Raw genomic sequence first — 15621 nt, 5'->3', positions numbered from 1 at the left:
CAGGAAATGAATGTAGTAAGAACAACTCCAAAGAGCATATTATTATATCTTTCTGTGCTTATCCTTATAAAGAAAGGTAGAATTGGTTGGTTTTGGCATTCACTCATTCACTTAAAAATACATTATCGAGAACTTACTCCATAGCAGGAACTCTGATTGGTGCCAGAGAGATGGAGAAAAAAAGGCAGAGGCCCTGCTCTCTAGTGATGACTCTTCGTGCATCCAGCAGTCAGATGGTAAGGAGAGAAGCCCAGCTCACACTGCATCATGCACTTGATGCCCTCTGGTTCTTTACAGAAGCACGGCTCAGTATATTTTTGTTCTATTACCCTGCCATTTCCAGTTCTCGAGCAAACCAACCATCACCTCTGGGCTGAATTTGTGAGATTGATCCGTACATATCCTTTAGTTCATTCATTCATTTACAGTGCTCTGTATCATTCCGTTGCAGGACCATTCTGGTTTATTTACTCAGTCTTCTCTGACAGAACTGTGGGCTTTCTCCAGTTTTGCTCTATGCTGTGATTCATATATGTGTATTCTTGACCTCACTATGAGTGTTCATCTAGGGAAAATTGCTGTCCAAATTAGTGGTGCTAGTTTACACTCTCATTAACAATAGATAAGCGATCCCATTGATCTGCTTCCTTGCCAACACTTGGAATTGTCAGTGAAATGATTGCAAATATCATGGGTGAGACACTGTATCTCACTATAGTTTAATCTGCATTTTCCTCATAGTAAGAGTTGAACTTCTACTTACACATTTATTGTGATTTTTTTTTCCCTCTTTTGTGAACTGCATATTCATGTTTGTCTTCTTTTCTGTTGGGTTGTCTTCTTTTTTATTTTTACCAGTTTAGAAATATATGTGCTAAGTATCAATTTTTTGATGGTTTTATGAGTTGCAGATATCTTCTCTGAGTATAAATTTTCTTTTAATGGCATCATCTTCTTAATGACATTTTTTGATAAATTAGAGTTTTGAAATTTAATATAAATATCAATATTGAAAAATCCTACCTACCTTAATTTTTGCTGACATTTCCTTTTAAAAAAGAGTTTTGCTTTTCATATCGAGATCTTTATCTGACATTGATGTGTGTTCAGGGAATGAAGTAGGGATCTAATATCTGACTTAATTTTTTTCCATTTGGGTAATCAGTTATCTCTACTCCCAAGTATGAGACAATCCTTCCTTCCCCTGTGACTGTTCAGGGTCACCTTTTTCAAAGATCAGGAATCCAGAAAAGAAGAGCATCTGTTTCTGGCTCTATATCCAGTTCTCCTTCATCTGCCCTAACTAATACCATGGTATTATAATAACTATAGTTTACCGTAAAGCCTTGACACAGGGAGGTACATTATATTCTGATTCTTTGGTCCTCTTGAATCTTTAGTTTAGCCTTTTTCTTTATCTACTTCCATGCCCTACTTACCATCTACTCAGTCTTCAAGACTCATTGTAAACATAAATACGACTACAGAGCCTTCCCATGACAGACCATTTAGAATTATTGTATTCAACTCCAAAGTCCTTTTAGCAGTTTTGCCTCCATGACAGCACCTTTCAAGACCTGCCTTTGTTCTCATCCCATTGTCCTGTGTGCCCCGGCCCAGTTCCCCCACACTCACAGAGCTATAAGCTCCCTGCTAAACAAGGTCTCATGCCATCATTCCCATAGCACTTCAGCTGAGTGGGAAGCCCGTAAGAGGCACAGATAGACTTCACGAGTTGAGGCTCTTTGCCATCATACTGACAGTGATGTCTACACTGGCACACCATCCAGGGCACTGAGATGGTTTCTCTGGCAGAAGCTTCCCTGCTCCTCCACCAGATCTGAGATGCACTGGCCCACAGCCTACAGGAAGCCCAGAGTGGACGACGTGACTTCGCTTTGAAGTTCTGGTTTGTGAGATGCCTATGGAAATTATTTACAAGGTTTAAAATGCGCATCCACTATTTAGTCCTTTTACACGTTCATATACCTTTAAATAAAAATTTGGACTTCTCCAAAGCCTGGTACATAGTTCATCCCACTTGGACTAGATGACAGCGGATCTAAACACCCAAGTGGCAAGCCCAGTCCTCCCATGAATCCCTTAATTCCTCTCTATCTCTGGGCTTCAGTTTTCTTATTATAAAATAAACATATTGTACCAGGTCTGTCCTAAGGTCACTTCTAGCACACCATGTGGCTGTGATTATGATCATGGTCCCCACTGTTCCTCCTAAAGTTCTAATTCTACTGTTTCAGCCTTGGCAGCTCTGGACCTCAATTATTTCATCTGTCACAGAAGAATGTTAGACTCAACAAAGTCATTATCAATTCTAAAATGCTGCAATTCTGTGTGCTTCATAACTGGTTTGGGAGATGGATAGGACAGTAACAATTTGCTCTAATTTATAAAGAAACCAGTACCCAGAGAGGTTGAGTGGCTTGCCCAAAACCACACTATTAAAAAAAAAAAAAAAAAAAGAAAGAAAGAAAGAAAGAAAAAACTGATAGCTCAGGCTCTAGAAGTCTGGCTGAGGCATCTGTTTTCTGTATCATTCTGTCTCCCATTTCCTTTACATTCAGGCCAGTTATGAGACTCTATGTTCCTTTTGCATGACTAGTCATAGGATGGTTTTAGCGCCATACTTTGAATTCAGAGCAACTGACTGGAATGCTAGGACCAGAGGTTTTCATTTGTGTCAGGCTCCTGACCTCCTATGTCAGGGATGAACCTATTGTTGCCTCAAGAGAAAAGATTGGACTTATGATACAATCCATGCTAGATTGAGGTAGTTTATAACGGAGTCTCACTACGTTCTCAATGTCTCTGTGCTCTTTTTGCTTTTGTGCTTTTAAAAAAGGTGCTTCGTGTTCCCTGTCCATTTGGACACAGATCATATTTGGAAGGACTGTCCGTTCACTGCCTGATCAAAAACACATGATTCAGTCTGGGGATGATATCAAATGGGAGAAAAGCCACATAATGGGGAGTACATGGAAAAGTTCCCAGGCAGAGGAGAACAGCCACATGAGACCTTTGCAGAATACCAAAAGTGGCAGATTGGGCCTGTTGACCATGTCGCACAGAGGGAAACTGATTCTGTTGTTTAAAACAGGTTGCTAACAATCCCCTTTTCCCTATTCTGTGTTTTGATTAGCTGGACACATCCCAGTCTCCTCCTGGGGATGAATGGAAATATATCAGTGGGCCTCCTAGGTGGTAGACCAGTGCATCCATTCCTGGATCAGCACAGCAAAGATCAAACAGAGACAGGCAGCAACAGTTGTCCGTGGGTTGCACCATGCATTTCAATTCTGACACATCGCGCACTGAATGCAGTGAACAGGGAGACTGCATAAACATTACCCCTCTTGGCGTCAGAACTCTCCTCTCCTGGGCATTTCCCCAAATGTTTCCCTAGAATTATCCAAGGTGCTGTCATCTCTAGATTGTAAAAAATTAAAGGCAAGAAGTGGAACATAGAAGAAGATTAAGAGAACTAACTAGGCATAACTTAGCTAAATGAAAATGCCAGGGGATCTGAAAGCTGCCTCCCGGTATTTTGTGTGCCTAGGTAATTTGGCAAAAGGCAACATCTAAATCCATCAATGATGGAAACAATGACTGCTTAAGGTAGGGGAACAAATCAGAAGTAGTCAAAAGAAGCAATTTTATCAACTTTTTATTGAGCATCTGCTATGTGTCCCACCGTGTGCTGCATACCAATGAAGACTTGAGACAAAAGCAAAACAAGTTAACAGCACCCCTAGGGAAGGACAGCAGAGCCAAAAAGACAGAGCACATACCTTTGAACAGAGTCCAGAGAGCAGATGATATTCTAAGAAAGGTCAGGGCAAGGAAAATCCCCATGACCTGGGGTGGCCAAAAAGCCAGAGAAATGTGTAAAAACCTGATTTAGAGAGTGTTGTCTCCAAAATGAGTAAATGTCACTAAAAACCATCCTGGATAAAGCCCCAGAATCACAAGGTATGTCACTGAGATGCACTGAACGATTGCTATTTCTGATTTCTCTGATTCCCGGGAACACCCTGTGGCTCATAGGGTTGATTGTAAAACAATACGCTCACAGCCCAAGGTTACAGGAAGAGCATGTTCATCACTGTGAGGGAAACTCCTCTGAAGGAGGCTGTCGTTCAGTCTCCCAATGGCAGGACCAGCATAGCTCTGTGTGCTTGATAATTAGGCGGCTCAGTTCAATTCCAAATATCTGGGCGACGATCGATAGTGGGAGCATGAGGGGTGTGGGGCTGGACTGGTTTATGTGACGGGTCACACATTAAGTGTCTAATTGATGTGACTTCTCTGGATGTGGCAATGCCGCTGACACACACCACTTTCCTATTACAAGGCTTAATGGGTCATCTTTTGATTTCTGCCTCACTCCCAGCTTCGTGTTATTTAAATAAAACCCTATTAGGAAATTTATTTATCACAAGGAAAAGATTTATCTAGGAAAAGAAATCTACTGAGACACAGCAGTTCCCTCTTCAGAGGTGCCATAATAAAGAAGACAATAGCAATATTTTTACTGTTTAGGTCGATACAATTATAGGATGGGAGAAAGCAAGGAGCAAAGAGTATAAATTTCACACTCAGTGACCTAGTAATTTGTCAGTCATTTTCTGCATTAAACCAAATGCATCCACTGGGACTAGGGGATACCAGAAAAATGGCACTCTTTTTTGCCTAACCATGTTCCGAATTCCATACCATCACCTCCTTTATGCCCCTTCCTTCCTCATCTTTTTCTGTGTGTGTTAAATTTTAAATTGTCTTTGTCTTCTCAGTTCCTATGGCTTTCAGTGAGAGTTCTCTTTAGTCTTTTATTTGCATATCAACTGGCATAAAATAATTTTCTCTTCACCTACCAAATGAACATTTTGTATTTCTCTGTTGGAAGAAAAGAGCCTAATGTGGGGTGGTGAAAAATCTTCACATTGACCAATTAAACTTTGCCCACCGTGGGAAGAGAGGGCAATCCCATTCTTCTTGGGTTTCCAGCCCACATAATCTCCATTTTTTTTTTTTCCAACATAAATGTCTTCACTATACTTACTCACTTTTTATTCAGCAATGAATGCCCACTGTGTTCTCAGCCAAGTTTTGGGTCTGAGAAGTATATAAAAGAGGGAGAAGGGAAATTGTTCCTTCCCAGAGCTTGCAGTCTGTATGAGGGGATGAGACAGACACACATGGAGCATAGAACTGAGGACACTGTGGGAGTAGAATGGACAGTAGATGGGAGAAAGTGAGTAGGTGTGACAGCTGTATCCAAGTATCAGAAGGACAGTAAAGGGCAAGAAGGAGTAGATGTCATTTGGGGCCTCTGGGGAACACGAATGGGATCAAAGCATGGGATCATCAAAGACAGAGATGTTAGGCTGACATGAGGAACACTTCTCAATCCAGTAAGAGTGGAGTCATCTGGCAAAAGAAGGTGAATGACATCTATGAGGGCTATAGTCATAGAGTTACTGCACTGGACAGGTTGTGGAACAGGGCCTGTTTAAAGCCCATGTTCTCTGATGTGACAAATATGTGCTTTAAGAGTCTACAGGAGGAACACATTTGTGAGGGCATTAGTTATCAAGGCAGACTTCAAAGAAGAGGTAAAAACTGACTTAGTTCCTGTGTTAAGAGCTGAACTTCTTGGGAAGATGTGGGGAAGGTGCTTCAAAAGAGGTACAGCACACATTCGGCTTGTGCCCACACTCCTCCACACCCACTGTTTCTTATAATGCTTCATCCAAAGAGCAAATTTACCTCTTTTAGGCAGAGAGAAAATAGTTCATGACATGTTCATCCATCCTACAAAGTGAAGGAAGAATCACAAGAAGGAGACTGTTTTTAAGTCGATGCATTTATTTTTTGTTTTCTTTTGTCTTTCCAGTCTATTTTCCTGTCTTCTAAAACAGCTTACTGAGGATCTAGATACTAGGGCCCAGGGCTAGAGTACGATGATGTACAAAGACAGACCTGGTCCTGGCCCTCAGAGGGTTTATGGTCTACCAGGGGAAAAGACATTAGCCAAGTAATGCAAGATACAGATATATTTGCAAATGACACCAATGGAAAATACAGGAGGAAGTGAGAAGACTTAAGAGACAGTCCAAATACCAGCTGCAGTGGAGATAGAAGAGGCTTCCTTAAGCGAGGGATAGTTGAGCTGAGATCCAAGGTTAGGGGTTGGTATAACAAGGTGAAAGTTAAGAGATTCAGGAGTTAAAGAGAGGAATGTATTATTCCAGGAAGAGGGAACAACATAAACACAAGAACTACATATTCAGGAGACTCAAAGAAAATTCTAGGAAACACCAGTGATGGTACCTACCCGCAATGGTAGGAAATAACTGAAGTAGGATCATGATTAGGGATACACAAGAGCATGGGGGTAAACTGATGAAATTTGGGAACCTGAGATTTTTGCAAATAGTACAGTCCTGCTTTGTACAGTTCTTTGGGAAGATGGGAAGATTAGGGTTCATTTCATAGGTTAGTTGTGTTACAGAAATTATTTTGGATTGGGGTCCATTTGATCTGTTTTTAGTACAGTTCTCATGTAGGCCCAGATAGAATTTATAGATTAAAATTGCAATAATCTCTTTATTATCCATGCATTCATCCTCCCTAGTAACTTGGGCCCATAAATGATTTTCCTTTCAACCATGTTAGTAAGCCTCAGTAAGACAAGAAAAAGAACATAAAGAATCCTGAGCTAGATAGCAAGGAGGTGGATGAATTTGAGAGTCTGAGTATGGTAGACATACATAAGCCTATGACTAGTGGGTTTGTTTCACACCTCCTTTCAAGATTAAACATAGGTCCCTGGGTTATCAATCTTTTGTACTAATCTACCTGTGGCAGCTTAGCCTAGCTTTATTCTGAAATCTTAGAGATTCATGTCAAACGGACAGACTAAACAATTTGCTAATTGTTTTCTCCTATCTGAGATTAAAAATATTTTTAACAAGATGAATGGGGACTCTTTCAAGAAGAGCATAATAAGTAGAGATGATGGGAATTATTTGTTCTCAATTCATCTCCTTCCATTATGAGAAAGAAGCAAAAGTCTTAGCTTTATCTCTTTAATATCTAAGGCACTTGCTGTAATTTTTGGAGGGGGTAGGTTTGAGGTAAGCTATAAAATGAATGAATAATTGTTCTCTTTAACATCAATACTAAGTAAATATAAAGACAAATTACCTGTGCTATAACCAGTAGAAGTCGCTGATTCAAGCTTATCTCAGCTATTGATGTTCTCTGGCTCACTAGTCCAACTTGTTAGCATTCTATTTACCTAATCGATAGTCTTCAAGAATCCCTGGTAAATCAATCAGCAAAGCTTCTAGACATCAGGACCAGGCCGATTTCTGAGGAGCCTTTGGAAATAGACAGGGACTGGATGGGCTGGCTTCTGAGTATTGGTGTTAAACAAAGGTTATTTTGATTCCTTCCTCCATTCACCTTTTCAATCCAACCTGAGTAATGTTGACTGTGTGGCCAATGCAATTTCTCTAGCAAGTGCTAGAGAAAAGCCATATAAATAATAGTTTTGATTTGTGGAGGTTCCCAGTTGAATAGAGCAGACAAACATATAAGCATATGCTCAGATCTCCAAGGGATACCATACCTGAGTCCTGTCTGGTGGAGTTGGAATGATATCCCCAAAGTTGGTGGCACTTGGCTATCTAGTGGGGTGAGATTAATGCCCTGGTAAAGCCACTGCTTTGGTAAAAGACAATTTCCATAGAAATGGTCAAAGTGAAATTAGGAAAGAAATGAAATTTCCATAATTTCGCCCTTTGCACTGCCCACCCAAACCCTCACTCGTGCTTTGGCTCAACCTCCAGATTATCTGTGGTTCTCCCCTCTCCAATCCCAAAGGATTTCCAGCAGCATATACTGGGACACATCAACTAAGGTCGCTCGCTGAAGCATGTCAGTGACTGATCACTTTGATGTATTTTTTGAAAAGATGTATGCTATGTTAAATAGATCATATATTGATGGAACTGAGGAAAGATACTATCATGGAGCAAACACTGAGGCTGACCTGACCTGCCTTGCAGACATGGAGACCGGGCCCTTTTACCTTCTGGTTCTGTAGCCTGGGGCGGAGAGATGCTCCTACATTTCTGCATTAACCTGCATTAATTCTGCATTCATTAATTGAGTCCAAATGCCCTAGTCTGTAAGATCATACCTGTCTCTTGCAGGGAGACGAAGTACACAAAGCACAGGGCCTCGAACGTTGTAGGTATTCAGTGAAGGACAACTTATGATGCTGATACTGATTCAAATCTCACACAGATGTAGAAGACTGTCTTTTCCAGGCTGCCAAGGTAGACTAGAGAGAGGAGGCATTTTTGGATAGGAAGCACAAAGACCCCTGCCCTATGCTCACACTGTCAGAACCCCCATAATGCTTACCCTGGCTTCAGACAATACCTGGGTCCCAAATATCTAAGAATTATTGTCTGAATGTTCCATTCATCTCAGAGCACTGGGTGGGCTGACCAGTGAGCTGACCAGGTTCCACTACTGGGGAACAGTCAGGGCAAGCTTACCTCTAAGGAAGCAAGAATCAAGGAAACCAGAGAGCTGAATCCCAACCAGCATGCACGGGAGGAGCTGGCTGCCAGAGACAGAAGCAGCTGCCATAAGAGACGGAGGGCAGTCCAGAACTGGTGTGAACTCCTGAGGGATGTTGTGGTAGCTCTAATGGAGAGGAATTCAGGGCTTTGTGGACATGTCAGTTTTCTGACTACACTACAGTACACCAAAAGTATGGCTGTGCTCAGCATGCTGTTACCTTCTGTGCTCAAAAAGCCTATGTATCCTTGTACATATCCCTTGCCTTCTCTAGGCCTTATTAGAACTTTTATTAGGAGCAAGTGAGATCATGGATATGGAACAACTTTTTTCCCTACTATTGGTGACTATTACTACCACTGTGAATGTCTTATTTTCAACGATCATCACTCTACAGGGGTGCTACTTACACAGCAAACCCCACTCAATGGACTTGCATCCTATTTACAGAATTTGCTAGAGCAGGCTCATCTCCCACTTATAGATTTCTTGGAAGAAACCTATCACATCAGCATAGATAGCAACAAATTTGACTAATGAGGAATAGATCAGAATCAGGAATGATGTGGAAAGTGGTTGAATCTGAGACCAGAAAGCTGGCTCTCCCAAAAGTCATAGCTGGAAAAAATACAATGTAGGCTGAAAGTCTGGGTATAAAGAGATAAAGATACAGATTAAGAATGGTACTATAATTAGTGGTCTGAATTAGTGGCTCTTGAACCTGGCCAGCTCTTACTAGAATTAGCCAGGAGCTTTAATAAAATATAGACCTAGTGAATCAGAATCTCTGGATGGTGTTTGGGGGGCAAAGCTTTGTTGAAAGTTCCCTAAGTAATTGAAATTATCAGCCAGGTTTGGGAAGCAGAAGTCTGGGCCAGGTCTTGGGTCCAGGTGCATGAAGCCATCAATCCTATAGATTCAAGTGTCTGGAAACGTGGGGCCTGCAGTCATCTGGACCATGACAAGGACACTATTATTACGTGGCAGGGAGGATGATGGGGGCAGGCTTCACTAGCTTATGGATTTTATTTACTTGCTTAATTCTAGAGATGTGGGAGCTACAGTTCAGGATGTTGGAGAGGCTTCATCTGTAGGTTTGAGGAGAGAGAAAGCTATATTTAGGATGGAGAGCCTTGGAGGAACAGTTGACGGTCACTGCCAAGGCAAGCAGATTTTCTCTTCTCATGCTCTGACTTTCTCTCCTGAGGCAGTGGGCTTGGGACACAATTTTTTTTTTTTTTCTTTTGACCACTGCCATCCGGACAGGTTAAGAAAACAGAGCTTGAAGGAGAAATATGATGGAATTACAAGAAGAGGGAGAAGAATAAGAGTGTGTGCATTTGGATTTTCCTCTCCTTCACCCCATCCTCCACAACTACAGTCATAAGAGCAAGGAGAGGCCATAGGTGCCCTGAGGAGAGTACTGTTCTCAGGTGTGTAAGGAGACTGGCTTGGTGGACTGACAGGATCCTGGAAGAAGCTGTTTTTACATTGTGGTGAAGAGCTTGACCTGCCACATCTCAGAAGACTTCTAGAAACCACAACATAGGAAGAAAAAAAAAAAAAAAGGACAGAGAAAGACATGATAAAGTTCGTGAATCAGCATAGAGGAGAGGGTAAGGGCACCATAATTCCTCAGTCAAGGTATTTGATTGTGCATATCTTCAGTTTGAAAAAATAATAAAAAAATAAACTCTTTGAAGGGGAGAGAATAAGAGAAGGGTTTAGTTGTCTATCCTTTGTCCCGGTGAAATGCCAAAATGAGAATTCCACATTAAATTCTCCCAAGAGTCTGAACTACAACAAAGAGTATGCTTCAGAAACGGAGGAAACAGTAGAAATGGACTTTATCTCGCTGGCCAAAGCCTCCCTACTCCTACAGGCCACTCTTCTGGAAGCAGTGCCTGCTTGTGCTCAGATGAAACTTGGAAGGGGAAATGGTGAGGATGCTCAGAACCCAGTGGTCCATCAGAGGGACATAATAAAACACTGTATCATAAAACTTGTCTTGGTTTAAGTAACCTTTCTTCACCCATAATTAAGTGTATAATGTGGGACCAAGATGGCACAACATAGAGAAAGTACTGTGAACTGCCAGGTCCAACTCTGGCTTCTAACACTTCTAGTTATATGGCCTTGAGCAAGTTAATAAACACTTGGATACAAGGATACCTACAACCTCCACCTAGAGTTCTGGAGAGAACTAGGTGATAGAATGCTTATACAGTCACTCTTGACCGTGTCTTGGGTATAGCAGGCAGGCATCAATAGTATGCCTTAAACAGGATGCCAGTTTACTAATCTGTGATCCCTTCAAGTTTCAGCCAGTTATATTTATTTCTCCCAAGTCGCCTGGATTTTTCTGCATATAGAAGGTCACAATTGGGTCTAAGAAAAAAAGTGTTGTTTGAGGTGAAAGGGAAGCGTCTGGTTACATGAGCAGACCAGAACTCCAGGCATGAACTAAAGGAAGGCCTTTCTAGAGAGTGTTTTTTGTTTTGTTTTGTTTTGGGGGGGGTTTTTTGTTTGAAGATTTTTATTGATTTCTTTGACAGAGAGAGACACAGTGAGAGAGGGAACACAAGCAGGGGAGTAGGAGAGAGAGAAGCAGCCTTCTCATTGAGCAGGGAGCCGGATGCGGGGCTTGATCCCAGGACCCTGGGATCATGACCTGAGCAGAAGGCAGACGGCTTAATGACTGAGCCACCCAGGCGGCCCTCGAGAGTGGTTTTGAGCTGAAGTGAAGAGTGTGCGGAGGTCAGCTTGGAAGATAGGTCAGAGACAAATTGTAAATCAGATAGGAGACAGGGCCCACTTCAAGCATTGCTTCCAAAGTGGCTCTTCAGGGCGATGACTCCAGCTCCTACTTCCCATACTACGCCACCCCCAGCCCCCCACTCTCTTCCTCTTCATTGCCCAGTTAATGCCCAGCCTTTTGGTTCAGATACCTGTGGGGTAGAGGGCCCCAGAGCCAGAGCCTTTCCTTCCTGGGAGGAGATAGGAGCACCAGGCTGCATACTTCCGTGCCTTCAGCTCGCCAGGGTGCACCTCCACGATCAGGTGCTTATCTCCAGGTGTTCGCCTGAAGGGAGGTCATGAAAAATCAACACCAATCAGGGCAGTTTCCTTGGAAGCTGAAATTATCTTGCAGGCATCTCAGAGCAGGTGCAGGGCTATTTTGGGCCAGCAATCACTGTGTGCAGAGGAGGGAGCACCACCTCTTCTCACAACAAGGCAGCAGCCTAGAGAGAGCCAATTATGGCAAGCCGCTTCCAGCCCCTTCTGTCTGTGCCTCCAAATTCTGCCACGCAACCTGGTACAAACCTGTCTGACCACTGACCACTGACCACTGGTGAGGGCGTCTCTCCACCTGATGAAATGGTAGGGGCTCAGGTGCCTGATCCAAAAAAGAGCTTGTCTTACCTACAGGAAAAAGTTTACAACTCTTAGCTTAGAAGTCAAGGCTGCCAGTCTCCAAACTCAAGGTAGTCTCCACTCAGAATCTTTGCCCACATTCCACTCTTGCTCTTGGCCAGCCCAGACCCTCCACTACTATCAGAGGATGTTTCATTTTAATCAGATATGCTTAGCCTGCCTCTGGACCTCTGTCCAAGCTACCCCTTACCTCGTTCCTTTCCGGGTAACCTACTCTGTTTGATGTATCATTTCTCCAGATTCCCCTTCTTCATTTAAAGGGTACTGCCTCCCCTGATGGCCGCTCCAGCCCCGTGAAGGTCTCTTCCTTTTCTGCTCTGCCACTGTTGGAACCACACAACCTAACAGCACATCTCTGTGCATGCCTTAACTGGCAAGGATGGCTTCCTATACAACCCCCAACCCCTTAGAAAACAGAAAATGACTCAAGGGTTTTCTACTTTTTGTGTCCCGCCACAGTATCTGGGACTGAAGTCTAGGCATTGAATAACTTACTAATTCAATTTCTTTCCTAATTCCTGAACCTTCTCCAGGTCTTAGCTCACCCCTGGCCCCAAAGAAATGTCCTCTAGCCACTCAAGTGGTCAACACTAGTTACATTTATAGACATCCCGGAGTTTAGGAGTTCACTGTTTTTTAAAAGCTTCTGGTGGTTTGTCTTGTCTCTCCAAATAGCCCAGTTCTGGAGACAAGTGCCCTGTCTTATGTGGACATCCTTACACCTCACCTCAACCCCCAACTAACACAGAAAGTGAGTGCTCCGCATGTGTTCTAGTTGCCTAAAGGCTATCCAGCTGGTGATCTCGTTTCCAAGGAAGGGAAGCACTTGGAATGTAAACTGATTTACTAAAGTACCTGCCCACCATTCTTGCCTTTTAGAAGCCAACAATCTAAAAATATGCCACAGAGAGAAAGGGCACACAGACAATTGAAAAGAACCAGGAGCAGACAGTATCTAAAAATATCAGGGTTCTGAACAGAAAAGGGAGGCTTCATAGTGTTACCCACTGAAAGCTTCTCCAAAGCAAGCCTCTTTCCCTCTCTTTCCCTCCTCCCTCGCCCCTAAATTCTTCACTTTTTTCTATTCACTCCCTCTCTTCTAGTATTTAAACCTTTAAAAAGTCAAAACAGAATCCACTGGGCAGCAGGCGCCCACATCCCTCCCTGCTTGTTCTCTCCCCAGAAACTGGGTAGCACATTGTGCAGCTCCTGTCAGATCACTGAGATGAAAGTCTCCCTCCTTCCTCTGAGAGCATTTGGTGCCCTTCTGATGCAGTACTGATGAAGTCAGTGGTCCTGCACTGCACTCATTGCGTGTGTGGTGTTCGCCCTGATTAGAGCACAGACCCCTTCACAGAAGCAGCCACATCTCGTTCACCCCAGGAGCAGCAGGACACAGTGCCGTGGTGTTGGTATAAGAAGGTGGTCTTTTGCTAAAGGAATGAGTGAGCTAGCTGTTCTTTGAAACCATGATTCTCTCCGGGACCTTGACAGCCCATGGACACACTGATATTAATAACCACATTTTGGTCCCACACAGCTCCCACCTACACAACCAGACAGTCTGTCACACATTGACTCCATGTGAATCAAGAATGGAGGAAAGGGGCAGACCTACAGACAGACCCTAATATAAAAAACAGATGGGACAGGTTAAAATGTCTGGATTTGGCAGAAGTCTGCTCTGCAGAACGCAGAGGCTCCAGAGTAACAAGGGGGGCCCAGGGCTCTCCGCCTGGATGCAAGAGGCCATCTGAGGAGTGAGAACAAGCCAGAGCCAAGCACAGCCCTGGCTGCTCACGCTCCCTTAACCAAGTTCATAGTCTGCGTTTCTGTATAGAACTTAATCTAAAGAAAGTCTCCCAGTAATTAGAGAAAAAGCTAGGTTACAAAAAGCTTCCTAATTACTGCTCCATGAAACAACATGCCACTGTTCATGCCCACCTTCTCCCTGGGAGCACCCCTGACCGTAGTCCCTGGCAGTAGTAGGTCAGTAGCGTTTGTGGCTATGAGCTGCCCTCCTCCTACTGGTGGAACTGTGGAAAGTCACCTTCCTTCCTACTTCCCTGCAGCTCCCCACTCCCCCACTCCACCGCTGACCCCCCCCCAGGCCCTCCTGCACCCCACGCCTTCCACACGTTCTCATAAAGGTTCTGCATTATCACAAGGGAGTAACCGAATGCCAGAGACCCTCCTTGGTCTTAGAGATGAAAAACCCCACTGTGAACTCTAGACAGGCAGAGGAAAGGCCCAGTCCCACTGTTAGACGGTTAGGCTGTGGAGACTCATGTTCCACAGGTGTCTGCATATTCAACAGGTTTAAAATACCACATTGCAAGGCACCAGGCCGGCCACGGAGGCACGTCTGGGTCGGGCTGTATTCAGTCCAAAGTAAGGAGAGCGTGGTTCTCCTGCAGTCCGACTCAGCGAGGGGGTCATCCCCCCAAGCTACCTGCAGAGTGCAAAGCCAGCACTGCAGAAACTGTGTTTTCTGAATAACTGGAATAGTTTCAGCCAAATGAGAGTAGGCTTCCCCTCCAAGGCCAGTATTTAACTACCGTCTTCCCCGGTTGACGTGCCTCTGGCTTGTGCTGAAGCTGCTCCCCCCAGGCTAGGGACGGAGCTGCTGTAGGGCCCAGAGCTGTGTGGCACCAGCTTGACCGCATCCATGTGAATGGAATCCGCCCTGGCCTGGCATTTCTCTGCCTGCTCGCACCCATTCCTGCTGCCCCTTGCCCGCCCCTCTCCCCCGAAACCTCCCCCCCAATCAAGAGCGTTGTATTTCCCAAACCCCATTTCACAGCTACATTGTTTTATAAGGCCCCTCCAAAATACCTTGAATAGTCCCTTTTTATGGTTCCCATTTTCTGAAAACTCCAGCTGCTCCTCTGAAACCATCCAAATCTAATTAACCGCGTAAGCTGGAGTTAGGGAGAGCGGCTCACTTTCGGGTCCTTAGCATACCCATTCAGGCCTTCTTTCAACATGGGCACAAAACCAGGAATTTCTAATAATTGTATCTACGGGCTTGGAAAGCAAAAAAAAAAAAAAAAAGAGAGAAAAGAAAAAGAAAGAAAGAAAGCTGCTAATAAGTAGGTCTGTGAAAGCAGGGAGATCAGCACCTCGCATGAACTTGGCAGCCTGGCCCCGAGAACACTTGGAGACAATGCCGTTGGGGGATCTAAAAAGCTTAGCCTCCTGACTCAAATCTGGTGAGAACGTACCCTGGCTGTGAATAGAGATCCGAGTCTCAGCTCTAAATTGTCCCGGCTCAGACTCATTGAAATGTCTTCTCACAGAATTAGACAAGAAGGGGGCCGGGAAAGTTTGCAGAATATCAATGAGGCTGTGCTTAGAAGTGGAAGATGGAGAAATGCAGAGGTTGATTCTGGAACACCATGGATTAAGACAAAAGCAGCATTTGGGTCTTTGCCAGGTGGCTCTTAATGGGAGGGACTGTGCTACGTGGGGAGCCAGGAATGGAAGCTGCCTGCACATGACCCACCTCCTGCGGTGTCATGCCTGGGCTGAGGCCTTGGGAAGTCACCTACTCAGTCCTCACTGCTCCTTTAA

The 15621-nt window shown here is 44.0% G+C and overlaps 1 long non-coding RNA gene across 1 annotated transcript in view; it reads right to left on the bottom strand.

The window, feature by feature from the left end:
• The window catches only part of LOC116572355, a 36218-nt gene extending 21122 nt beyond the window's left edge, over positions 1–15096 (bottom strand). The window contains exons 1-2 of the long non-coding RNA XR_004278270.1: positions 14884–15096; positions 11562–11695 (exon numbers count right to left, since the gene is read on the bottom strand). This is a non-coding gene — a long non-coding RNA (uncharacterized LOC116572355). The remainder of the gene's footprint in view (positions 1–11561; positions 11696–14883) is intronic.
• Positions 15097–15621: the final 525 nt, after the last annotated feature.

This window comes from Mustela erminea, chromosome 13 (assembly GCF_009829155.1).
Source record: "Mustela erminea isolate mMusErm1 chromosome 13, mMusErm1.Pri, whole genome shotgun sequence".
Taxonomy (NCBI): domain Eukaryota; kingdom Metazoa; phylum Chordata; class Mammalia; order Carnivora; family Mustelidae; genus Mustela; species Mustela erminea.
The sequence above is the reverse complement of the archived record's forward strand: the minus strand, read 5'-3'. Positions and strand labels throughout refer to the sequence as shown.